Source organism: Oryctolagus cuniculus, chromosome 3, assembly GCF_964237555.1.
Source record: "Oryctolagus cuniculus chromosome 3, mOryCun1.1, whole genome shotgun sequence".
Taxonomy (NCBI): domain Eukaryota; kingdom Metazoa; phylum Chordata; class Mammalia; order Lagomorpha; family Leporidae; genus Oryctolagus; species Oryctolagus cuniculus.
Genome location: NC_091434.1, coordinates 129,628,578 through 129,655,147, shown reverse-complemented (window position 1 = coordinate 129,655,147; position 26,570 = coordinate 129,628,578). Strand labels below are relative to the sequence as shown.

General features: G+C 40.0%; 1 pseudogene; it reads left to right on the top strand.

The window, feature by feature from the left end:
• The first annotated feature begins 648 nt into the window (after positions 1 to 648).
• LOC127490282 (zinc finger protein 271-like) lies at positions 649 to 23,352 on the top strand (annotated as a pseudogene).
• The last annotated feature ends 3,218 nt before the right edge of the window (positions 23,353 to 26,570 follow it).

Sequence of the window (26,570 nt, the reverse complement as noted above, 5' to 3'; positions counted from 1 at the left end):
TGCTTGCTAGAAAAGAGACTGAAATTGTGTTGAGTCTGTAAAATAATGTTAGGATAATTGATGTTTTAACAATGATGAATCCTGAGATTTTTGAATAAAATGTTTCCACTTAGAGAAGAATATTTAATTTCATTGAATGTTAAGTTGTCTTGTAGGTCTGTCAATATTTCATCAGATGTGTATTTCATATTTTAAGTGAGCTAGTAGTGATCCAAAATTTTGATTTTTGTTTGTGGTTATATAAATGCATTTTGTCTTTCTGTATTGAGTTTGCACCTTCTCATTTTACTAAACTTACTTATTGCTTCATTATGTTTTTGACTTATGCCATCAGAATTTTGTCTAGACCAGTGCTTATCAGTTGTTTCCTTTCTCAAACTACTCTCTTACTAATGATAGTAAATATTTTTGATTTGTACCAATACAGTTTCTATGACACCTTTTTTGTCATTTCAGCGAAACAGCAGCCATAGATAAATCAATGAGCATAACTGTGTTCCAATAGAACTTTATCACTAAAACCTGAAGCTGCCTACAAGTGAGAGTTTGAGGGTGAAGATTTCTCATCCCTATGTTGTGATCATATTTGTGACTAGACATTTTTCCTTCTTCCTTTCAACTTCATTACTTTTATTTCTTTTTATTTCTAGAATCTTCACTACAAAGTTGAATAAAAGTAATGAAAACAAATTACTATCTTGTTCCTGATATTAAAGGTAAAGTATTTTAATTTTTGTCATAAAATATGTTTTGGAGTTTCATCATATATACTCTTTTTCATATTGATGGAGTCTTCTTGTATTTTCAGTTTCCTGAGAAATTTTAAGTCAGGAAACAATGTTAAGTTTTTCAAACACCCCATCAACTGAAGAGGTATAGGGACTAGACCCCCCCCCCCATGCAGGTAGAGATTAACTAGGAAAGCTGCCTCAGGCCTCACAACAACAAAAACAGTGATACAAAATCAGGCAGACCATGGCTCATTAGGCTAATCCTCCACCTGTGGTGCAGGCACCCAGGGTTCTAGTCCCAGTTGGGGAGCCAGTTCTGTCCAGGTTGCTCCTCTTCCAGTCCAGTTCTGTGTTGTGGCCCGGGAAGGCAGTGGAGAATGCCCAAGTGCTTGGGCCCTGCACCCGCATGGGAAACCAGGAGGAAGCACCTGGTTCCTGGGTTTGGATCAGAGCAGTGTGCCAGCCATTTGTAGCAGTCATTTTGGGGGTGAACCAATGGAAAAGGAAGTCCTTTCTCTCTGTCTCTCTCTCAATGTCTAACTGTCTGTCAAAAAAAGCAGACATACTTTATCTTTTCTTTTTAAAGATTTTATTTATTTAGTTGACAGGTAGAGTTACAGAGAGAGAGAGAGAGAGACAAAGATCTTCCATCTGCTGGTCACTCCCCAAATGGCCAGAGCTGGGCCAATCCAAAGCCAGGAGCCTCATTCCAAGTCCCTCACATGGGTGCAGGGGTCCATGGACTTGGGCCATCTTCCATGGCTTTCCCAGGCCAAAGGAGAGCTGGATCAGAACTGCAGCAGCAGGGACTCGAACTGGAGCCCATATGGGATTACGGCACTGTAGGCAGAGGCTTAGGCAACTATACCACAGTGCCAGGTCCCAGATTTATCTTGAAACTTAACTTTACTCTGACTGAAGTTATCCCATCTCACAGATATCCATCTGCATGTTCAACCTTGAGCTCTATCAGGGCAGTATGATTTGGAGAACACATGTCCCTGTGCAGCCACCGGTTTTCAGAAATAAAAGACTCCATAATTTGGCCCTGAGACTTCAGCACTTATTAATATTTCTGAAATTAATAAGCTGTGTGGATTCTTGCTTTGAATTCAGAGTCAAATTCTGAATACTGGCTCAAATAGACCAGATGATAAGCTGAGTTTTTAAGCTTTTATTCCATCAGAGAAATGCATAGGAGAGTGAGGGCTCTATCTAAAGGAGAAAGGAAAGTCTGGAAATTAAGTAGGAGCCATACCAAGCAGGGAGCAGGCCAAGAGCTGTGGCCTTGTCCTGTGAGGCCCACACCATTGGGGAGAGTGAGGCAATGGTGTTCTTCCACAGGAAGCACCGGGGACAGGCTTCAGTGAACATGTCCACCTTTATTAATGACCATGTACACTTTTAAATGGCAGGCAGGAGGGGTGTAATTAATTCAGGGCAACACTAATTCTATAGGACAGAACCAACACTGGCACCAATATGCATCTCCAGTTAGCTTGAAGGTCTCATAGCTAGGGTAGGTTTCCAGGTGGGCCTGGTCCACCCCCAGCAGCAGTTGACCTAATTGGCAGAAGGTGGGGGTGGGAAGAAATGTGCCTGAGGCTCCCATCTCCCACCATCAGTCAGGCTAGCCACATGGGCTAGGCAGAAAGTCTCACAGGATCACCCACATCTCCCCCCTTTGTTTTAGGGCAAGTGTGGCTCTGCTTAGCATGGCACAGCAACAAGCTGCAGCCCACAATAAGATTTAAATTAAATTGAAGAATGCCTAGCATGGGGATTAAGGGTAGGGAGGAAAAGAAGGGCAAAGAGAAAAAGGCCAGGCCAACCATGTTTCAGGCCTTTGTAATTGGCAGGCGGGTGCACAGGTATGGGAAAGCAGGGGCATGAGATCACACAGGGAGTTGGGGAAAGTGTGATGAAGGCGTAGCCTTCCAGCTCTCAAACCTAATGATATTTGACTGCCTACATCATCCCCCCTTCAGAGACTCCATTCCCTTAATCCAAGGGATATTGAAGGGTGTAGAATCATCACATCTTCTATAGCTGCTTCCTGTTTATGAGGGATGTAGTACAAGCCTTGCCTGCTCTGGGTCTGGAAGTCTCTGCCCATCTCACCTAATTCCCTTTGTGAGCTGGAGCAATCTTGGTCACCACCAATGTCTGTGTCCCCTGCATGGTCAGTTACTCCCAGAAGTTGTTGAGTTCTGAAACATATAAGTTTGTTCATTAGTACAAGCAAAACTGGACCATGACCAATTGTAAGTGGAGTGCCCCTTTAAGATGAAAAGACCACATCCTACAGACTCCCAGATAGTGGGTGGTGATACATTATAAACCCATTTAGCTTGAGTATAGAGAATTATAGTAGAAGAACACATTAGGAGTTTTATTGTTAATAACAGAGAGAATCAAAAGAGGCAGATACACCATGCCTGCCTTCAGGTGCAGCACTCTTGATGTGAGGAAAGCAAAGACTTTACTTATCTTTTTGCTTATGATCTCTGGCTTACAGGAATAATCAGGCATGTCTTTTGAGTACACCTGTGAGGACTTGAGAGGTAGACATTTAATCCTAATTTTACTGAGGTAGTCATGTTCAGTAGCACCTGGTAAGGTTCCTTCCATTTAAGCTGTAGCCGATCTGAAGAGGATCTTTCTATGAATGGCTTGTTCAGGGAAAGGTGCTGAAGTTGGTTTGTAGAGGGTTAGCTTTCAGAGACTGGGTCCAGAGTTTGGCATTTCTGACTGGTATCCACAAAGGCTGCAGAGTGATCTCTGGAAAGCACAAGCAAAACCTTTGCCCATCATTATGAGGGGTTCAGGCCCCTTCCATTGTTGGGTGGTCAGGTCCCTCCATCAAACCAGAGGCAATGGGGTTGCACCTGTGTGAGGTCTCCAGTGTCTCACTGCTGGTGGCTCTCCAGGGGGTGAGACTTGTAAGAAATTTAAGGTGAAAGGAGCAGTTAACACACTCATGGTTGGGGTACCATACTCTCTCCTCTGTTTTTTAAGCATAGTCTTAAGGTCCTGCATGTGAGGTTAGTGCACAGTGACTCCTATGGTTAATTTAACAATTCAAACTCTTTTGTGTGATGTCATTGATCACTCAAGTCTCTTGAGATGAGCTGTCTTGGCTATGGAAGCCTTCTGAATCCACAAACTCTGTCAATATTTAGAGAAGGATGTAAGCAAAATGAAAGTTCTCACTTTGAAGAGACTCATCCTTCTTTGATGACCACTTCTTTCCACAGGAGTCTCACCCAGGGAGGCTCTCCAGGTAGGCACACCTTTTTGCACAAGTGTCCTGATTTTCCATGCCTGAAATGCTCTTGTGGGCTTTTTAGCCAGACCATAATGCCTTTAGGGATGACTCTGAGGTCACTGAGCATGACTTAGAGCAATTGCCATTCTATGAGTCTGCTGTATGGACTGCTTCCCATGTTGAAGCATTTACTCCTCTTTAATTCTATTAATTCTATTGATATGCACATACTAGGCCATAAAGCAAGTCTCAGCAAATTTAAAAGGATTAGAATCATACCATGTAGCTTCTCAGACCACAGCGGAATGAAGCTGGAAATTAGCAACTCAGGAAACCCCAGAAAGTATGCAAACACATGGAGACTGAACAACATGCTCCTGAATGAACACTGGGTCATTGAAGAAATCAAAAGAGAAATCAGAAACTTTCTGGAAGTAAATGAAGACAACAACACAACATATCAAAACTTATGGGATACAGCAAAAGCAGTATTGAGAGGCAAATTTATAGCAATAGGTGCCTATATCAAGAAATTGGAAAGGTACCAAATAAATGAGCTTTCAGCGCATCTCAAGGACCTAGAAAAACTGCAGCAAACCAAACCCAAATCTAGTAGGAGAAGAGAAATAATTAAAACCAGAGAAGAAATTAACAGGATTGAATCCAAAAAAAAAAAAAAAAAAACACTACAAAAAATCATCCAAGCGAGAAGCTGGTTTTTTTTAAAAAATTAACAAAATTGACACCACATTGGCCCAACTAACTAAAAAAAGAAGAGAACAGGCCCAAATCAATAAAATCAGAGATGAAAAAGGAAACGTAACAACAGACACCACAGAAAAAAAAAAGAATCATCAGAAATTACTACAAGGACCTGTATGCCAGCAAACAGGAAAACCTATCAGAAATGGATAGATTCCTGGACACATGCAATCTACCAAAATTGAACCATGAAGACATAGAAAACCTAAATAGACCCATAAGTGAAACAGAAATTGAAACAGTAATTAAGGCCTTCCCAACAAAGAAAAGCCCAGGACCAGATGGATTCACTGCTGAATTCTACCAGACATTTAAAGAAGAACTAATCCCATTTCTTCTCAAACTATTCAGAACAATCGAAGAAGAGGGAATCCTCCCAAATTCTTTCTATGAAGCCAGCATCACCTTAACTCCTAAGCCAGAGAAAGATGCAGCACTGAAAGAAAATTACAGACCAATATCCCTGATGAACATAGACGCAAAAATCCTCAATAAAATTCTCGCCAATAGAGTACAACAACACATCAGGAAAATCATCCACCCAGACCAAGTGGGATTTATCCCTGGTATGCAGGGATGGTTCAACATTCGCAAATCAATCATGTGATATACCACATTAACAGACTGCAAAAGAAAAACCATATAATTATCTCAATTGATGCAGAGAAAGCATTTGATAAAATTCAACACCCTTTCATGATGAAAACTCCAAGCAAATTGGGTATAGAAGGAACATTCCTCAATATAATCAAAGCAATTTATGAAAAGCCCACAGCCAGCATCCTATTGAATGGGGAAAAGTTGGAAGCATTTCCACTGAGATCTGGCACCAGGCAGGGATGCCCACTCTCACCACTGCTATTTAACATAGTTCTGGAAGTTTTAGCCAGAGCCATCAGACAAGAAAAAGAAATCAAAGGAATACAAATCGAGAAGGAAGAAGTCAAACTATCCCTCTTTGCAGACAATATGATTCTGTACTTAGAGGATCCAAAGAACTCTACTAAGAGACTATTGGAACTCATAGAGGAGTTTGGCAAAGTGGCAGGATATAAAATCAATGCACAAAAATCAACAGCCTTTGTATACACAAGCAATGCCATGACTGAGAAAGAACTGCTAAGATCAATCCCATTCACAATAGCTACAAAAACAATCAAATACCCTGGAATAAACTTAACCAAGGACGTTAAAGATCTCTACGATGAGAATTACAAAATCTTAAAGAAATAGAAAAGGATACCAAAAAATGGAAAAACCTTCCATGCTCATGGATTGGAAGAATCAACATCATCAAAATGCCCATTCTCCCAAAAGCAATTTATAGATTCAATGCAATCCCAATCAAGATACCAAAGACATTCTTCTCAGATCTAGAAAAAATGATGCTGAAATTCATATGGAGGCACTAGAGACCTCGAATAGCTAAAGCAATCTTGTTTACAACAAAAACGAAGCTGGAGGCATCACAATACCAGATTTCAGGACATACTACAGGGCAGTTGTAATCAAAACAGCATGGTACTGGTACAGAAACAGATGGATAGACCAATGGAACAGAATTGAAACACAGAAATCAATCCAAACATCTACAGCCAACTCATATTTGACCAAGGATCTAAAACCAATTCCTGGAGCAAGGACAGTCTATTCAATAAATGGTGCTGGGAAAACTGGATTTCCACGTGCAGAAGCATGAAGCAAGACCCCTACCTTACACCTTACACAAAAATCCACTCAACGTGGATTAAAGACCTAAATCTACGTCCTGACACCATTAAGTTATTAGAGAACATTGGAGAAACCCTTCAAGATATTGGCACAGGCAAAGAATTTCTGGAAAAGACCCGGGAGGCACAGGCAGTCAAAGCCAAAATCCACTATTGGGATTGCATCAAATTGAGAAGTTTCTGTACTGCAAAAGAAACAGTCAGGAGAGTGAAGAGACAACCGACAGAATGGGAAAAAATATTTGCAAACTATGCAACAGATAAAGGGTTAATAACCAGAATCTACAAAGAGATCAAGAAACTCCACAAAAACAAAACCAACAACCCACTTAAGAGATGGGCCAAGGACCTCAATAGACATTTTTCAAAAGAGGAAATCCAAATGGCCAACAGGCACATGAAAAAATGTTCAAGGTCGCTAGCAATCAGGGAAATGCAAATCAAAACCACAATGAGGTTTCACCTCACCCCGGTTAGAATGGCTCACATTCAGAAATCTACCAACAACAGATGCTGGCGAGGATGTGGGGAAAAAGGGACACTAACCCACTGTTGGTGGGAATGCAAACTGGTCAAGCCACTATGGAAGTCAGTCTGGAGATTCCTCAGAAACCTGAATATAACCCTACCATTCATCCCAGCCATCCCACTCCTTGGAATGTACCCAAATGATTTTAAATTGACAAACAAAAAAGCGGTCTGCACCCTAATGTTTATTGCAGCACAATTCACAATAGCCAAGACCTGGAAACAACCTAAATGCCCATCAACGGTAGACTGGATAAAGAAATTATGGGAAATGTATTCTTTAGAATACTATACCACAGTAAGAAACAACGAAATCCAGTCATTTGCAACAAAATGGAGGAATCTGGAACACATCATGCTGAGTGAAATAAGCCAGTCCCAAAGGGACAAATATCATATGTTCTCCCTGATCGGTGACAACTGACTGAACACCAAAAAGGAAACCTGTTGAAGTGAAATGGACACTATGAAAAACAGTGACTTGATCAGCATAGCCTGACTGTTAATGAACAACTTAATACATTATCCCTCTTAGTATTTTTTTTGTCTGTTCTACTTAATATGACTGGTTTAATTCTGTAATTAATACACAGTTATTCTTAAGTGTTGAAAATGAACTGAAATGTGATCCCTGTTAAACATAAGAGTGGGAATAAGAGAGGGAAAAGATGTATAATTTGGGACATGCTCAAGCTGACTTGCCCCAATTGGTAGAGTTAGAAACATACCAGGGGATTCCAATCCAATCCTATCAAGGTGGCATGTACCAATGCCATCTCACTAGTCCAAGTGATCAATTTCAGTTCACAATTGATCATAATGAAAGGACTAAGAGTCAAAGGGAGCACATAAACAAGTCTAGTATCTGCTAACACTAACCGATAGAATAAATAAAGGGGAGAGTGGATCATCGAAAATGAATCTTGATGTGAATGGAAGTCACTTTTAAACTTAATCATATATAATTATCTAGCCCAAGGGGATTTGGGATCCCATGGTGAAGTAAATCCAGCTGTGAAATTATGACTTAAGCTCTCATTTTGGCCATGCTGTTACACAGAATATGTTAGTCACTGCTTTCATAAGATCTAAAAATCAAACTACATCTTGAGGCATCCCTCAGGACAGAGTCAGTGTCCCATCTTAAAGAGAATAGAGAGGCCAGCGCTGCAGCTCAATCGGCTAATCCTCCACCTCGCGGTGCTGGCACACCGGGTTCTAGTCCCAGTCGGGGCACCGGATTCTGTCCCGATTGCCCCTCTTCCAAGCCAGCTCTCTGCTGTGGCCCGGGAGTGCAGTGGAGGATGGCTCAAGTGCTTGGGCCCTGCACCTGTGTGGGAGACCAGGAGAAGTACCTGGCTCCTGGCTTCAGAACAGTGTGGTGCGCTGGCCGCAGTGGCCATTGGAGGGTGAACCAACATTAAAGGAAGACCTTTCTCTCTGTCTCTCTCTAACTGTCCACTCTGCCTGTCAAAAAAAATTTATAGAAGGCATTGGACCTTCCAGTAAATATTTTATAAGCTATTATTTAATGGTTAAAACCACTTGCTAAGATTCCATTTGACATCGTCAGTGGGCATTCTGACAAGCCTGACTTGTTCCCACATTTCTCTATTCTCTCTTTTTTTATTTTTTTTTTTATTTTTTGACAGGCAGAGTGGACAGTGAGAGAGAGAGAGAGACAGAGAGAAAGGTCTTCCTTTTGCCATTGGTTCACCCTCCAATGGCCGCCGCGGCTGGTGCACCGCACTGATCCCATGGCAGGAGCTAGGTGCTTCTCTTGGGGTGCCAGCATCCCACATGGGTGTCAGTTCACAACTCGGCTGCTCCACTTCTGATCCAGCTCTTTGCTATGGCCTGGGAAAACAGTAGAAGATGGCCCAAGTCCTTTGGCCCCTGCTCCCTTGTGGGAGACCTGGAAGAAGCTCCTGGCTCATAACTTTGGATCTACACAGCTCCAGCCATTGCAGCCTTCTGGGGAGTGAATCTGTGGTTTTAAGCTCTCTTCCTCCCTCCCTCCCTCTCTCTCTCTTTTTCTCTGCCTCTCCTTCTCTCTTTGTGTAACTCTTTCAAATAAATAAATTTATTAACAAATTGTCTATTTCTATCACATTTACTGGTATCTCATGGGGTAAATCAAGTGAAATGGTGAAATTCAGGGTCTTTTTAAAAAAGATTTATTTATTTATTTGAAAGAGTTACACACAGAGAGGGAGAGGCAGAGAGAAAGAGAGAGAGCTCTTCCATCTGCTGGTTCACTTCCCAGTTGGTTGCAATGGCCAGAGTTGTGCCAATCCAAAGCCAGGGTCCAGGAGCTTCTTCTGGGTCTCCCACATGGGTATAGGAGCCCAAGGACTTGGGCCATCTTCTACTGCTTTCCCAGGCCATAGCAGAAAGCTGGATCAGAAGTGGAGCAGCTGGGAATCAATCCAGTGCCCATATGGGATGCCAGTCTGCAGGCAGCAGTTTTACCTGCTAGGCCACAGAGCCAGTCCCAATCCAGGGTTTTGGGAAAGGATGAATACAGGGAAAGGGTCTATTTAGAATCATTACTGGTAAAGTGCACTGCATTAAATATGTGTTTGTGTATTATGTCTATGTGTTAACTTTCTTTAGTATAAACTTTAATAACAACATAATGTTTATCTCTGACAACCTCATTTATTTGAACACTCTTAACATTCTTTTTACTTTTACACTATTATGTTACAAAATTTGTAGATAATGCTTTGGTTAAACCAATGATAACTTTTGTTTAATCTCTGCCACTTAATATAGGTGGGTGCATTTTCCTATGTATTTCCATTTTTACAGGTTTATTCCTCCACAGTGAAGCCGATGTTTTCTTGGTTAATGTATTTATTATTCTTTATTAATTCTATCATATTCTTTTTTTCCACTGTTCAGTGCAGAAGGAAACCAGAGGGTTTTTTTTTAATATTTCATTTATTTATTCAAAGAGTTGCAGAGAGAGAGAGAGAGAGAAAGTCTTCTATCTGCTGTATCACCCTCCAAATTACTGCAAAGGCCAGAGCTGAGCTGATCCAAAGCCAAGACCCAAGAGCTTCTGGGTATCCCATGCAGGTTCAGTGGCCCAAGGACTTGGACCATGTTCCACTGCTTTCTCCAGACATAGCAGAAAGCTAGATTGTACGTTGAGTAGGCAGGACTTGAGCCAGCAACCCTATGGAATGCTGGCACTGCAGGCAGCAGCTTTATCCGTTATGCCACAGTGTTGGCCTCCAGAGTTTTCTTTGAACTCCTGCCATTCACCTTCTCTCCCAGGTATGATTCTGGGTCCTCCACATGTTTCTAAGAGGAAAGAAAATTAATATATCACCTCTAAGTGAAGTGTTTTTTCTTTCATTATTCCCCAGCTTGTCAGTACTCATTTTAGGTGTTTAATGTTAGTTTATTTTTTTTTAGATTTTTTATTTATTTGAAAGTCAGAGTTACAGAGAGGCAGAGGGAGAGAGTCTTCCATCCGCTGGTTCACTCCACAGTTTGCCACAATGGCTGGAGTTGCACTGATGCAAAGCTAGAAGTGAAGAGCTTCTTCTAGGTCTCCCACATGGGTTCAGGAGGCCAAGGACTTAGGCCATCTTCTACTGAATTCCCAGGCCATAGCAGAGAGCTGGATTGGAAGTGAAGCCGCCGTGACTTAAAGTGGCACCAATATGGGATGCCAGCACTGAAGACAGTGGCTTTACCTGCTATGCCACAGTGCCGGTCCCATTATACTAGTTAATTAAAATGGAAAATATGGGGCCGGCTCTATGGCTCAGTGGGTTAACGCCCTGGTATAAAGCATTGGCATTCCATATGGGCACAGTTTGAGACCTGGCTGCTCTACTTCTGCTCCAGCTCTCTACTATGGCCTGGGAAAGCAGTGCAAGATGGCCCAGGTCCTTGGGCCCCTTCACACATGTGGGAGACCCAGAACTCCTGGTTACTGGCTTCAGATTGGTGCAGTTCCAGCCATTGCAGCCAATTGGTGACTGAACCAGCAAATGGAAGACCTCTCTCTCTGTCTCTGCCTCTCCTCTCTCTGTGTAACTCTGACTTTCAAATAAATAAATAAATCTTTAAAATTTTTAAAATAGAAAAATAAACATAAAATCTGTTCTCATGGAATACACAGAAATGAATTATGAATTTGGCATGATTATGAAACATTACTGTCATCTATAATAATGCAGTTTGGTCTCTTGTCTTTCTGTTGCTATAGCAAAATCTGTATTTGTTACATGAATTGAGTTGAAACTAAGTACAATATGCTACATTTTGGGGGTCATGTTGTCTGAAACACTCTACACATAGATGATGTACTGAGTAGTGTTTTAGTGTTACCTATGAAGTAAACACTTATCATTCTGCAAGAGGAAGAGTTTCCTAGTGCTAAAACACAAATCAGTTGTTTGTTTTTGAATTGTTAGAGTAATAGAGTCCTTAATACCTTTGAGAAGCTGAATTGGATTCTGGAATAGGATAAGGAATGTGTGGAGAAAAGAATCTACTGGAGGCTCATTTATTTTTTTAAGATTATTTATTTGAAAGGCAGACTTACAGAGATTGGGCGAGACAGGGAGACAAAAGGAGATATCTTCTACCTACTGTTTCATTCCCCAAATGCCCACAATGGCTGGGACCGGGCCAGGCCAAAGCCAGAAGCCTGAAACTCCATGGGCCTCCCAAATTGATGGAAGGGTCCAAATACTCAGGCCATTTTCACTGCTCTTTCAGTCAGATTAGCATGGAACTGGATTGGAAGTAGAGCAGCCAGGACTCAAATCCTCTGTTTACATGGATGCCAGCATTGATGGTGGAGGCTTAGCCTGCTGGATCAAAATTCTGGTGACTATTGCAGGTTCTTAAACAAATCTCTAAGCATTTTTCTCAGTGAGTCACAAATGCAGATTGTACTGCAGACATTCCCAGATTCTCTTTTTTGGGCAAATAATTCCATTGCTTTCACTTTAATTATGTATAATGTTATTTCAAATGTTTATCATTTGAATGTTTTGGGCAAGTATTTCCATTGCTTTCACTTTAATTAGGTATAATGTTGTTTCAATTGTTTATCAGTAGAATAATCATAGACAAGGGCAAAAGCTAATTTGTATTCTTTGTCTTACCTGTATTTTCTCTCTTACTTAAAAATATTTATTAGCTTGATAGAGAAAAATGTTAATGGACTGAGAGATAGAGAGCTTTGACACATTAATTCACTTCCTAGATAACCATACCAAACAGAGTTGGGACTGAAGCCAGAATTGAGTAATGGAATCTAGGCCTCCTTCATTGGTGACATCACCACTGCTTCTCCAGGTCTGCATTATCTGGGAGCTAAAAACTAGAGCTGGCATTGAAAATCAAACATAGACACTCTGAGGTGGCATCATAAACACTAAGCTAAATGTCTGCCCTGTCTTTTAATATATTTTTCTCTGACATATTGGAAATGATATGCATGGTGTTTTCCTGGAAATTATTTTCTGGTCATTCCCATCATAGTTTCACTGATGGTTTCTTGCCTTTTTTTTCTCAATGCTTCTACATACTTCTCCTTAACATTGCCTATTCAAGAGTCAATATTGCCCCTCTTTTAGCCTGCTGTGCAATTCCTCTTGACAGATGTGGCCTTTGTGATTTGAACCTCCTGTTTCCCTCCAGCTTGGGCATTTCTCACAGCCTGTAGATCATGGGTTTGACTCTGTTGAATGCTCTGTGTGGCTTTCTAAACACTCAACAAGTCTAATGTGAAACCATATCCTTCTTTTTTCCTTCATATCCACACAACTGTCAGTGTTTATTTTGTGACAGAGTTAATATGTTGACTGGAAGTGTAATATTATAGGTGATGATAGCATTTGAAGACCTTGCTGTGTACTTTACATGGGAGGAATGGAAGAAAATGAACAATGCTCAGAAAATCCTGTACAGAGATGTGATGCTGGAGACCTACAGCAGCCTGTTCTCCTTGGGTGAGTGACACACATCACATGCCCAGCGATAACATTTTATTACTATTTGACAAATAAGGGAACACTTTATATAATGTTTAATATTGGGCAGGTATAGAATTTGAGTCCATGAATAATCTGAATATCTACCATCTTACAAAAGATTCAAATTGGAACATTTGTTTCATAGCTCCTGGGCCAAGCTGTGGTCCTTTAAATAACCCAAGATAGTGATTTCATAGTGTTATATTGTTTCCATTAATAGGACACTGTACTACCAAACCTGACTTGATCTTCAAGTTGGAGCGAGGAGCAGAGCCATGGATGGTGGAAGAATGCCTGAATCAGAGCCTTTCAGGTCAGTCTGCACATAAGAGACAGGGAGGCCAAGGCAGAAAGTGTGCAGATGTTGACTGGTGTTCTTTCCATGAATTTTTCTCAAGCCTTACTCCTGATGACAACTGGTTTTGTGCATCAGACACAGGCATTTAGAGATACCAGTATCTTTCTAACTTTTGTTCTTAGTGAAGATGTTCTTTGATTAAAAAAAAATCCAGTCATTTTCTGATGTTACTAAGGCTTTTATCTAGGTTTGATACATTCCCCCAGTTCTAACTTGTCCTTCTCTACACTTTCATACCTTTTATTTCATGCACTTATTAGTTCCTTCAGTGCTTGTTAATTAGGCAACATACAGAAACGTTTTTAAGAGTAATGTTTCTGTTATTTTAAAGATTTATTTATTTATTTGAAAGAGAGAGAGAAGAAGGAGAGGCAGAGAGAGAGAGAGAGAGAGAGAGAGAGAGAGAGAGGTCTTCCATCCACTGGTTCATTTCCCAATTGGCTGTCATGGCTGGAGCTTCACTGATCTGAAGCCCAGAGCCAGGAGCTTCTTCCAGGTCTCCTACATGGGTACAGGGGTCCAAGGACTTGGGCCATTTTCTACAGCTTTGCCAGGCAATAGCAGAGTGCTGGATCAGAAGTGGAGCAGCTAGGACTTAAACTGGTGCCCATAAGTGATGTTGGCACTGCAGGTGGTGGCTTTATCTGCTATGCCACAATGCTGGCCCCTGGAAACTTATTCTAACACATTGCTCATATTGAGTTCCCACTCATGATTTTGCCCAGGCATAGAACTTGCTCAGGACTGAATCAACAAATGTGAACTCTCTCTTTCTTAGTTTCTTTCTTTTTTTTTTCCTCTGTGCCTCTCAAATAAATAAAAAAAAATTATAGTCTGTTGGAAACATTTGAGGAGTGAGCCTATAGCTGGCAACTCTGTTTCAGTCTGTCTTTTTTTTAATTGCCAAATTTATTTAATAAAAACACTCTTATATTGTGATGGTTTCCTGGATCCAATGAATAAAAGAGCACACTATATGAAATGCAGTTAAAAGTTAAAAGTTAAAAGAATTTTATAATAACATCAAGATATTATTTAGTTATACCACCTTTAGTTTTAGAATTCTAAGAGAATAAAATCTATAGCCATGAATATTAGAAGTCACATATTGGTATATAAATAATATTTTATAAAAATTACCTGATGATCATCTTGAAAACTAAAACATGTAGTTTCGAACCGTCTTTTCATTTTGCCTATTTATGTACATTTAAATTAGATTTTTTAAAACTTTTATTAAATGAATATAGATTTCCAAAATACAGCTTATGGATTACATTGGCTTCCCCCACTCCCCAGTGACTTCCCTCCCATCCACAACCCTCCCCTTTCCCAATCTCTCTCCCCTCCTATTCATATCAAGATTCATTTTCAATTTTCTATATATACAGAAGATCAGTTTAGTATACATTAAGTAAAGATTTCAACAGTTTGCACCCCCATAGAAACACAAAGTGAAATACACTGTTTGAGTACTCGTTATAGCATTAGATCTCAATGCACAGCACATTAAGGACAGAGATCCTACATGAGGAGTAAGTGCACAGTGACTCCTGTTGTTGACTTTACCAATTGACACTCCTGTTTATGGCATCAGTAATCTCCCTATGCTCCAGTCATGAGTTTCCAAGGCTATGGAAGCCTTTTGAGTTCTCTGACTCTTATCTTATTTAGACAAGGTCATAGTCAAAGTGGAGGTTCTCTCCTCCCTTCAGAGAAAGGTACCTCCTTCTTTGAAGACCTGTTCTTTCCACTGAGATCTCACTCACAGAGATCTTTCATTTAGGTGTTTTTTTTTTTTTTGTCTTTTTTTTTTCCCAGAGTGTCTTGGCTTTCCATGCCTGAAATACTCTCATGGGCTTTTCAGCCAGATCCGAATGCCTTTAGGGCTGATTCTGAGGCCAGAGTGCTGTTTAGGACATCTGCCATTCTATGAGTCTGCTGTGTATCTCGCTTCCCATGTTGGATCGCACTCCCCTTTATTTATGCTATCAGTTACTATTAGCAGGTACTAGACTTGTTTATGTGATCCCTTTGACTCTTACTCCTTTCATTATGATCGATTGTGAACTGAAATTGATCACTGGGACTAGTGAGATGGCATTGGTACATGCCACCTTGATGGGATTGGACTGGAATTCCCTGGTATGTTTCTAACTCTACCATTTGGGGCATGTCCAATTAAGCATGTCCCAAATTGTACATCTCTTCCCTCTCTTATTCCCACTCTTATATTTAATGGGGATCACATTTCAGTTAAATTTCAACACTTAAGAATAACTGTGTATTAATTACAGAATTAAACCAGTCATATTAAGTAGAACAGACAAAAAAAATACTAAGAGGGATAATGTATTAAGTTGTTCATTAACAGTCAGGGCTATGCTGATCAAGTCACTGTTTTTCATAGTGTCCATTTCACTTCAACAGGTTTCCTTTTTGGTATTCAGTCAGTTGTCACCGATCAGGGAGAACATATGGTATTTGTCCCTTTGGGACTGGCTTATTTCACTCAGCATGATGTGTTCCAGATTCCTCCATTTTGTTGCAAATGACTGGATTTCATTGTTTTTTACTGTGGTATAGTATTCTAAAGTGTACATATCCCATAATTTCTTTATCCAGTCTACCGTTGATGGGCATTTAGGTTGTTTCCAGGTCTTGGCTATTGTGAATTGTGCTGCAATAAACATTAGGGTGCAGACCGCTTTTTTGTTTGTCAATTTAAACTCATTTGGGTACATTCCAAGGAGTGGGATGGCTGGGTCGAATGGTAGGGTTATCTTCAGGTTTCTGAGGAATCTCCAGACTGTCAGTCTGTCTTTATCTCTGATTCTGTCTCTCTGACTCTCAAGTTAGTAAATAAGTAAATGCTAAAAGATGGTCATGTGGCCTGCACTGTGGAGCAATGTATTAACATGCTAGCCTGAAGTGCCAGCATCCCATATGGGCACCAGTTCAAGACCCAGTTGCTCCACTTCCAATCCAGCTCTCTGCTATGGCCTGGGAAAGCAGTAGAAGATGGTCTAAGTCCTTGGACCCCTGAACCTGAGGGAGACCCAGAAGAAGCTCCTGGTTCCTGGCTTCAGATTGGTGCAGTTCCAGCCATTGCAGCCAACTGGGTACTGAACCAGTAGATGGAAGACCTCTCTCTCTTTGCCTCTCCTCTCTCTGTGTAACTCTGACTTTCAAATAAATAAATAAATCAAAAAAAGATGGTCATGTGTAAGCCTCTGTGCTGTGACATCAGAAATTATGAAGCTAGGAATGACACTGTGGTGCAGTGTGTTAAAGCTCTAGCCTGCAGCACTAGCATTGCATATGGGTGCCAGCTCAAGTCCCAGTTGGTCCTCTTCTAATCCAGCTCTCTGCTAATGCACCTGAGAAAGGAGCAGAGGTTGACCCAAGTCCTTGGCCCCCTGTACCCATGTGGGAGACAAGAAAGAAACTCCTGGCTCCTAACTTCATCTTGGCCCATTATTGGTTGTTGTGCCCATACAGGGAGTGAACCAGCAGATGGAAGACTTCTCTCTCTCTCGATCTCTCTCTCTCTCTCTCTCTAATTCTAGCTTTCAAATAAATAAAGCAAATCTTTGAAAAAAGAAATCATAAACTAAGCATGAACTTATATAAAACATGAAAATAAGTGATCCTAGACTCACCACGAAAGTAATGAGATTTTGAGACCCAAGGTCAAGTAGCCTCATGGGTTTATGTTGAGTGGCTCAGATTTCTTTAAGGGTGGAGTTTGAAGTATGATTTCTCTCTTATTTTTCAGTGTCATTGAAGAATAAGCAAATAAAATGATAAGAAAAACATAGGAAATGAAGCTTTCAGGGAAAATAAGAGGCAACTGAGCAAAAGCCTCCAGAAATTCAAATTATCACACAGGAATGTTTATAGAAAGAATTGAGAGGAGGTAACCAGCACTGATGATTTCAGAATGAGCTAGAAAACACTTTTCAAAGAAGATGAGCACATCCCAGTTTGCAGAAACAAATTCTTCAAACTGATTGGAAGTGTTTTGGTGTATTGGGACTTTTCTATACCTGTTGTACTTCTGAGAAACTGAAGGTGTTGGGTGTCCTTAGCAATTTGAGGAAGCTGTCATAGAGTAGAGACAAAGTAGTTTTTCATTTGAAAAATCCCACAAATGATGTTTACCATGGAAGACTGAACATGAGACAATCATAGATTCAAATCATACTCCTTAAATATTGTCCTGCTTAAAGTATAGGCACACTTCACTCTTCTCCACCTGAAAGTAAATGATCAGTAAAACTTTTTCATGTTTATGGTTGAAATATCAGAGAAGCAAAAAAATACAACTTTTATAAAAATAAACTGGAGAAAAAAGACAGGGAAAAATGTTTGCTAGGTAGTGAAAGAATATTATTATTAAATATTTGTCCATTCTTTAAAATATTTTATAGTTATTTCATCTTTGTGAAAGGCAGAGTGATAGTGAGAGGAGAAAGAGGGAGACAGAGGTCCTATATTAGCTCACTTCCCAGATGCCTCCAATACTTAGGTATAACTAGTCTTAAGGCAAAACTCTAAAATTCATCTAGTCTTCCCTGGTGTCTCACAGGTTCCTAGGCACATGACATTATCTGCTTCCTTCTGGTTTACATAGGCAGAGAGCTGTACTGAAAGCAGAGTAACCAGGGCTCAAACTGACACTGTTTTGAGATGCAGGCATCCCACACATCATAGCACAAATGTCATTCTACCATCCTTGACAGATTACCATAGTAAAAAGGATCATGTTTGAACATTGGGAAACCTCATGGTATATTAATGTATTAAGGAGAAAAACCATATAATGGTTATAAATAAGTACCTCATACTGATTTTGTGAAAATCTTATGCCACTTGGATAACAAGTAACTTCATTCCCTTTACATGAGTATGCCAGGAGAGACAGTTACATGTGATTCAGTGACATGATTGCTTTTTTCTCATTTCAGTGGTCATGAAAAGAGATGAACTGATTAGGATCAACCAGGAAAGACAAAAATCTGAATCAGGATTTTATGAAAAATAACAAGACATCAGCTCTCAAGAGAGTTGAATTATGAAAAACACTTAGTTTAAATTCAAGCCATATTCCAACACTTATTATTGAAAAGGGAACATATTCAGGATTGAAGCCTGAGGAATGCAATAAATGTCACACTGTGTATCCCCCCAGTGGGCCTGATCAACTACAGGCTGGAAAGAAATTTGATAACACTAAGATACCTGGAAAATCTCTCCAGTTCTGTGACCTCTTAGCGTGACAATATTCACATCATGAAGCAGCCATTTGGACCCACTGGACAAGCAAAAGTCTTCACAAGAAAGATGTTCTGTAAATCTGAGGGGGCTCATATGGCAGAAAACTGTAATAAGTCAACTGTCACTTTTGGAAAAGCAATTCAAATAGAAAAGGCTATCCATGAAAATTCTAGCCTCAATATGCATCAACAAATGCACACAAGAAAGAAATTTTATAAGTACATTAGGTATGTTGAATCTGTCATTCACCAGTCACATCTTGCAATAAATGAGAGACTAAATAAAAGGGGAAAACTCTACACATGTAAACCTTGTGGAAAATCACTCAGTTTTAATTCACCTTATGAATGTAATGACTGTGCAAAAGCCTTTGGACACAAGTCAGACCTCCTCATACACCAGAGAATTCACACAGGGGAGAAACCTCATAAATGTAATGACTGTGGAAAAGCCTTTGGACACAAGTCAGACCTCATCATACATCAGCAAATTCACACAGGAAAGAAACCTCATAAATGTAATGTCTGTGGAAAAGCCTTTGGACACAAGTCAGACCTCCTCATACACCAGAGAATTCACACAGGAGAGAAACCTCATAAACGTAATGTCTGTGGAAAAGCCTTTGGACAAAAGTCATGCCTCTTAGTACACCAGAGAATTCACACAGGGGAGAGACCCTATGAATGCAATGACTTTAGAAAAGCCTTTGGACAAAAGTCAAACCTAGTAATGCACCAGAGAATTCACACAGGGGAGAAACCTCATAAATGTAATGACTGTGGAAAAGCCTTTACACAAAAGTCACACCTCATCGTACACCAGAGAATTCACACAGGGGAGAAATCTCATAAATGTAATGACTGTGGAAAGCCTTTGGACAAAAGTCATGCCTCATATTACACCAGAGAATTCACACAGGGGAGATACCCTATGAATGTAATGACTGTGCAAGAGCCTTTGGACACAAGTCAGACCTCCTCATACACCAGAGAATTCACACAGGGGAGAAACATCATAAATGTAATGACTGTGGAAAAGCTTTGGACACAAGTCAGACCTCATGAAACATCAGCAAATTCACACAGGGGAGAGACCCTATGAATGTAATGACTGTGGAAAAACTTTTGGACTAAAGTCATGCCTCATAATACACCAGAAAATTCACACAGGGAGAAACCTCATGAATGAATAACTGTGGAAAAGCCTTTACACAAAAGTCACACCTCATTGTACACCAGAGAATTCACATGGGGCAGAAACCTCATAAATGTAATGACTGTGGAAAAGCCTTTGGACAAAAGTCAGATCTCACCATACACCAGTGAATTCACACAAGGCAGAAACCTCATAAATGTAATTACTGTGGAAAAGCCTTTGGACGAAAGTCACACCTCATCGTACACCAGAGAAATCACACAGGAGATAAACCTCTTAAGTGTAATGACTGTGGAAAAGCCTTTGGACACAAGTCATGCCTCATATTACACCAGAGAATTCACATGCGGCAGAAACCTCATGAATGTAATGACTGGAGAAAGGCCTTTGTATAAAAGTCACACCTCATATTACACTGGAGAATTCACACAGGGGAGAAACCCCATGAATGCAATGACTTTGGAAAAGCCTTTGGACAAAAGACAAACGTCTTATCACTGCAGAAAATTCACACAGGGTAGAAAACTCATGATTGTAATAACTGTGGAAAGCATTTAGCCATAAGTCAACCTTCATTGTGCATCAGAGAATTCACACAGGGCAGAAACCTTATGAATGTAATGATTGGAAAGCCTTTGGACAAAAGTCAAACCTCATAATGCTCCAGAGAATGCACACAGTGTTGAAACTTTATGAGTGTAATGATTGTGGAAAAACTTTTGATTTTAAGTTCCAACTCGAAATGCATCATAGGATTCACACAGGGAAATAACATTATAAATGTAATGACTGTGGAAAAGTCTTTTTCTATAAGTTATACCTCATATCAAAACAAAATTCACACATGGCAGAAACCTTATGAATCTAATGAGTGTGGAAAAGCCTTTATAAATCATATGTTATAACTCATAGCTCATATCACACCAGAGAATTCACACCAGGGAGAAACTTCATGAATGCAATAACTATAGAAAAGCCCTTGGCAACAAGTCATATCTCAGAATGCATCAGAAAATTCACATGAAGAGAAACATTTTGGACATAATGACTTGGAAAGCTTTTTCCCATAATTCAGCCCTCATTGCACATCATCTAATTCGGGGGAAAACACTTTGGATATAGTTCATATGGAAAAGCATTTATCATAAGTAACACCTCATAAAACATCAGAATTCACATGGGGGAGAAACTTTATGAATGGAATGAGTGTTGGAAAACTCTGCCAAAATCACACAATATAACACCAGAGAATTTGTTACATGGTGGAAATCTTGTAATAAATGTGGGAAAGCCTTTTGTCAAAAGGCTCATAACACATGTAGTTCAAACAAGGGAGAGAATTTAAGAATATAATGAATGTGAAGGACTTTTTCCAAAATCAACATAACCATGTGACAGAGCCTTTTGCTGGAAATTACATCCCATACAGTAGGCACTCCCATAAGGAAGAAAGGTTGGGACCAGCACTGTGGCACAGTAGGTTAAAGCCCTGGCCTGATGCGCCGGCATACCATGTGGGCACCGGTTCTAGTCTTGGCTGCTCCTCTTCTGATACAGCTCTCTGCTATGGATTGGGAAAGCAGTAGAAGATGGCCCTGCACCCACGTGGAAGACCCAGAAGAAGCTCCTAACTCCTGGCTTTGGATCATTGTAGCTCCAGCCATTGCATTCATCTGGGGAGTGAACCAGTGGATGGAAGACCTCTTTCTGCTTCTCTGTCTCTCTGTAACTCTGTGTTTAAAATAAATAAAGTAAATAATTAAAAAAAGAAAAAGTTCAGAAATATTATTAGTGTGACAAAAAGCCATTTGTCAGAAATTGATCATTACACATCAGAGAATTCGCACAAGGGGTTTCTTAGGAGTGTAATGAATGTGGAAGTATATTTTCATGGAATTCAGGCTTGCATAAATATGCAGCTCAAAAAAGGTGATATCCTTCAAGTGCAGAAGATCTGAAAAAGCCATAGCCAGAAATTAAACATCAGGCTGACACTGTGGAGCAGTAGGTTAATCCTCCACCTGTGATGCTGGCATCCCTTATGGGTGCCAGTTCTATCCCCAGGTGGCCCTCTTCCAATCCAGCTCTCTACTATGGCCTAGGAAAACAGTAGAAGACAGCCCATGTGCTTGGGACCCTGCACCCACATGGCAGACAAGGAAGAAGCACCTGGCTCCTGCCTTCAGATCAGTGCATCTCTGGCAATTGCGGCCATTTGAGGAGTGAACCAACAGAAGGAAGACCTTTCTCTCTGTCTCTCTTATTGTAACTCTAGGTTTCAAATGAATAAATAAAAATCTCATAGTGACTTGATCAGCTCTTGTCCTGACGATTGATGTACAATGTAATACTTTATCCATTTTAGCATTTTTTTTTGTTCTAGTACCATTGGTTGAACTCTGTAATTAACACACAATTATTCTTAGGTGTTTAAATTTTAACTGAAAAGTGATCACTGTTAGGAATTTGGAAAACATTATGTTGAGTGAAATAAGCCAATCCCAAAGGGACAAATACCTACTTGTTCTCCTTCATAGGTGACAACTAACTGAGCACCAAAAAGGAAACCTATTAAAGTGAAATGAACACTATGAGAAACAGTGACTTGATCAGCCTTCACCCTGACTGTTGATGAGCAACTTAATATGTTATCCCTCTTAGTATTTTTTTGTTTGTTCTACTTAATACTTTTGGTTGAATACTGTAATCAATACACAATTCTTAAGTGCTGAAACTTAAGTGAAAAGTGATCACTGTTAAATATAAGAGTGGGAATAAGAGAGGGAAGAGATGTGCAATTCGGGACATGCTCAAGCTGACTTACCTCAAACGGTAGAGTTAAAAACATACCAGGGGATTCCAATTCAATCCCATCAAGGTGGCATGTACCAATGCCATCTCACTAATCCCAGTGATCAATTTCTGTTCACAGTTGATCATAATGATAGGACTAAGAACCAAATGGATCACAGAAACAAGAATAGTGTCTGCAAATACTAGCTGATAGAATCAAAAAGGGAGAGAACGATCCAACATGGGAAGTGAGATACACAGCAGACCCATAGAATGGCAGATGTCCTAAACAGCACTCTGGCCTCAGAATCAGCCCTAAAGGCATTCAGATCCGGCTGAAAAGTCCATGAGAGTATTTCAGGCTTGGAAAACCAAGAAACTCCGGAAAAAAAAAAAAACTAAATGAAAGCTCTCCGTGAGTGAGATCCCAGTAGAAAGAACAGGTCATCAAAGAAGGAGGTACCTTTCTCTGAAGGGAGTAGAGAACTTCCACTTTGACCATGGCCTTGTCTAAATATGATCAGAGTCAGTGAACTCAGGGGGCTTCCATAGCCTTGGCAGCTCATGACAAGAGCCTAGGGTGATTACTGATGCCATAAACAAGAGTGTCAATTTGTTAAGTCAACAACAGGAGTCACTGTGCACTTACTCCTCATGTAGAATTTCTGTCCTTAGTGTGCTGTACATTGAGATTTAATGCTATAACTAGTACTCAAACAGTATTTTTCACTTTATGTTTCTGTGTGGGAGCAAACTGTTGAAATCTTTACTTAATGTATGCTAAACTGATCTTATGTATATAAGATATAATATATAAAGAGAAACAAAAATGAATCTTGATGTGAATGGAAGGGGAGAGGGAGTGGGAAAGGGGAGGGTTGCGGGTGGAAGGGACGTCATGGGGGGGATGCCATTGTAATCCATAAGCTGTACTTTGGAAATTTATATTCATTAAATAAAAGTTTAAAAATAAATAAATAAATAAATAAAAATCTTAAAAAAAAAACAAGAAATTAAACATCAACAAACACCACAGAATTCATACAGTAAACTGTCAATTTAATGCATGTGAAAAAATTCTTCTGCCATTAATCAATTCACATGAAGAGACTCAGAAATGAGAAAACATACATGCATAGAAAAGTCATGTACCATACATCACCTCTCAATGGTTACCTGACAACTCACAGAAAGAAAAAATCCTATGACTGTATTTAATGGGAAATACTTTTATTATTAGGCAAACTTCCACAAAACATAGCAAGATTACAGAGAGAAGTCCCTGAAATATAATTTGTTTGGAAGAATTCTTTGGTGGAATCACACCTTAGTAAGTATTGGGCAGTTTTCATGATGAATTGTGACAGAGAGTGTTTAACCATTCTTCAGAAATTTTTCTTACACAACCTGCAGTTTTGGTTTCTCATTATTGTGAGTGGGATCAAGTGATGAAATGAACTGTGCTCTCTTATGTAAATTTTATTAATAAATATTTAAAAGTTGAGTGACAGTTATTTCAACAGTTATTTGGAATACCATCTTCATCAATTACAAAGTTACTTGATTTTTGGTGCTTTATTGGCCACCCAGGATTCTTTCCCCACATTATTGTAGTGCAAACTAGTGATGTGACCATAGGCATATCAAGTGACACATGTTCCAGCCATAATAGTGTACCCCAGCCCTGGATAATAAGTGTTGTGTGAAGCACAAGGGAATGAGTTTGTGATGACTTATACACCTATGATAAATTTCAACTTATCTGTGTGCACAACTGGATTAGACTCCACTAACCAAGGTCTATTTGAATATGCAAGTAGATGTTGTTCCACACATCACCCTCATTCTTTAAAGGGACAACCTCAAACCCTGTAAGTTGCAACACTCATCTGAATTTTCCTGTGTTACTGAATACATAATGCATTTTTCATCCATGTTCCCCTTTTCTACACTTCTTCATTCTATTCCTAATTGCCTTGAGACAAGAACATGGAATGAAGTCTATCCAGGTGGTACCCATTGCAACAGAGAAGCAGGAGCATAAATGTAGTATACTTTTTAAAAGATTTATTTATTTATTTGAAAGTCAGAGTTACACAAAAAGAGCAGGGGCAGAGAGAGAGAATCTTCCATCCAATGGTTCACTCCCTAATTGGCCACAACGGCCAGAACTGTGCTGACCCAAAGCCAGGAGCTTGCTCCAGATCTCCCATGTAGGTACAGGGGCCCAAGCACTTGGGCTTCCTTTTTTTTTTTTTTTTTTTTGACAGGCAGAGTGGACAGTGAGAGAGAGAGACAGAGAGAAAGGTCTTCCTTTGCCGTTGGTTCACCCTCCAATGGCCGCCGTGGCCAGCGCACCGTGCTGATCCGAAGGCAGGAGCCAGGTACTTATCCTGGTCTCCCATGGGGTGCAGGGCCCAAGTACTTGGGCCATTCTCCACTGCACTCCCTGGCCACAGCAGAGAGCTGGCCTGGAAGAGGGGCAACCGGGACAGAATCCGGCACCCCAACCGGGACTAGAACCCGGTGTGCTGGCGCTGCAAGGTGGAGGATTAGCCTATTGCACCACGGCGCCGGCCAGGGCCTCCTTCTATTATTTCCCAGGCCATAGTAGAGAGCTAGATTGGAAGTGGAGCAGCCAGGTTCAAACTGGCACCCATATGGGATGCTGGCACTTCAGGTCAGGGCATTAACCTGCTGTGACACAGCGCTGGCCCCTGTAGTACACTTTTGTATTAATTAAACTTTACTGTAATTTTTAGAACCTTTTTTTTTTTGTATTATTCCCTGCTCCTGCAGGTGGCCCTCATTTTTATTGAAAATGTATTTTTATCCCTTTCAATTTACAAAGTCCTTTCTGGATTTATATAAATCTGATTTGCATTCAGTTAATTCCTCAGGATACCCTCAGGAGGAACACTTCCTAGATATCCCATGATAACAGGGCTGCAAATGCTATGATGCATCTAGCTGCAGTAGCTCTTTTGTTTCCCATCTAGATAATAGCTGTGCAAGTAATCCATTCCACCTCCATTATTACCCATGAGAAATAGCTCTTCATCCCTGTTTAAGTGGCCACAGCTTCTTACAAGTGTTCATCAAATTAAATCTTATTATAATCAGATTTAATAGAAAATGAAGATGTAGCTGCTGGTAGTTTCAGTGAGGTTGAATGATTTGCTGGACTGCTGTTTTGTCTGGGTTATCTTTTGTATTACTTAGAACTAATTTTTCATATTTATTGCCTGAGCTCTTTTTCTAGGCTCCCAGCTAAACAGGTGTTTGAAGAATAGATTTACTGTAAATTCTCACTAAGGACAGAGGTTCCACATGGAGAGCACAGATCCTTATGTGGTCCTTGGAACAGAGTGAATATTATACCCACATCTTTCCAACAAAGGCACATGCATAATATCCTGTAGATTCCCAACAGTCTTTTTTAGATTTCTAATCTCCTGTTCTTGTGTTTGGTTTGACTGTATACTTTCCTGTGCTCTGTCTACTAAGCCTGATATTCTCTCTTCTCCCTCATTGATTCTATTTTTAGGCTCTCCGCTGCATTTTTTATTTGTTCTATTGAATTCTTCATTTCATTTTGATGTCTCTTTACTATCTCAGTTTCATGTTCTGTTGAATTCTTCATTTCATCTTGATTCCTCCTTATAATTTCAATTTCATGGGAGAGATTTTCTTTTATGTCCGTCATGGATTTCAGTAGTTTGTGCATTTGCTTTTGATTACTTCTATGTAATCTTATGACCAAATTTTTGAGTTCTATTTCTTGCATTTTTTCTATCTCATCATCTTCATAATCTAGTATTGAAGTGTCATGTTCTTTTGGGAGTGTCATGATGTCTTCCTTATTGTTGTTTCTCATATGGTTGCATTTATTGTTTAGCATTTTTGAGATACTTATTGATTTCTTCTATTTTTTTCCACTGTGGCAGATTTTATCTT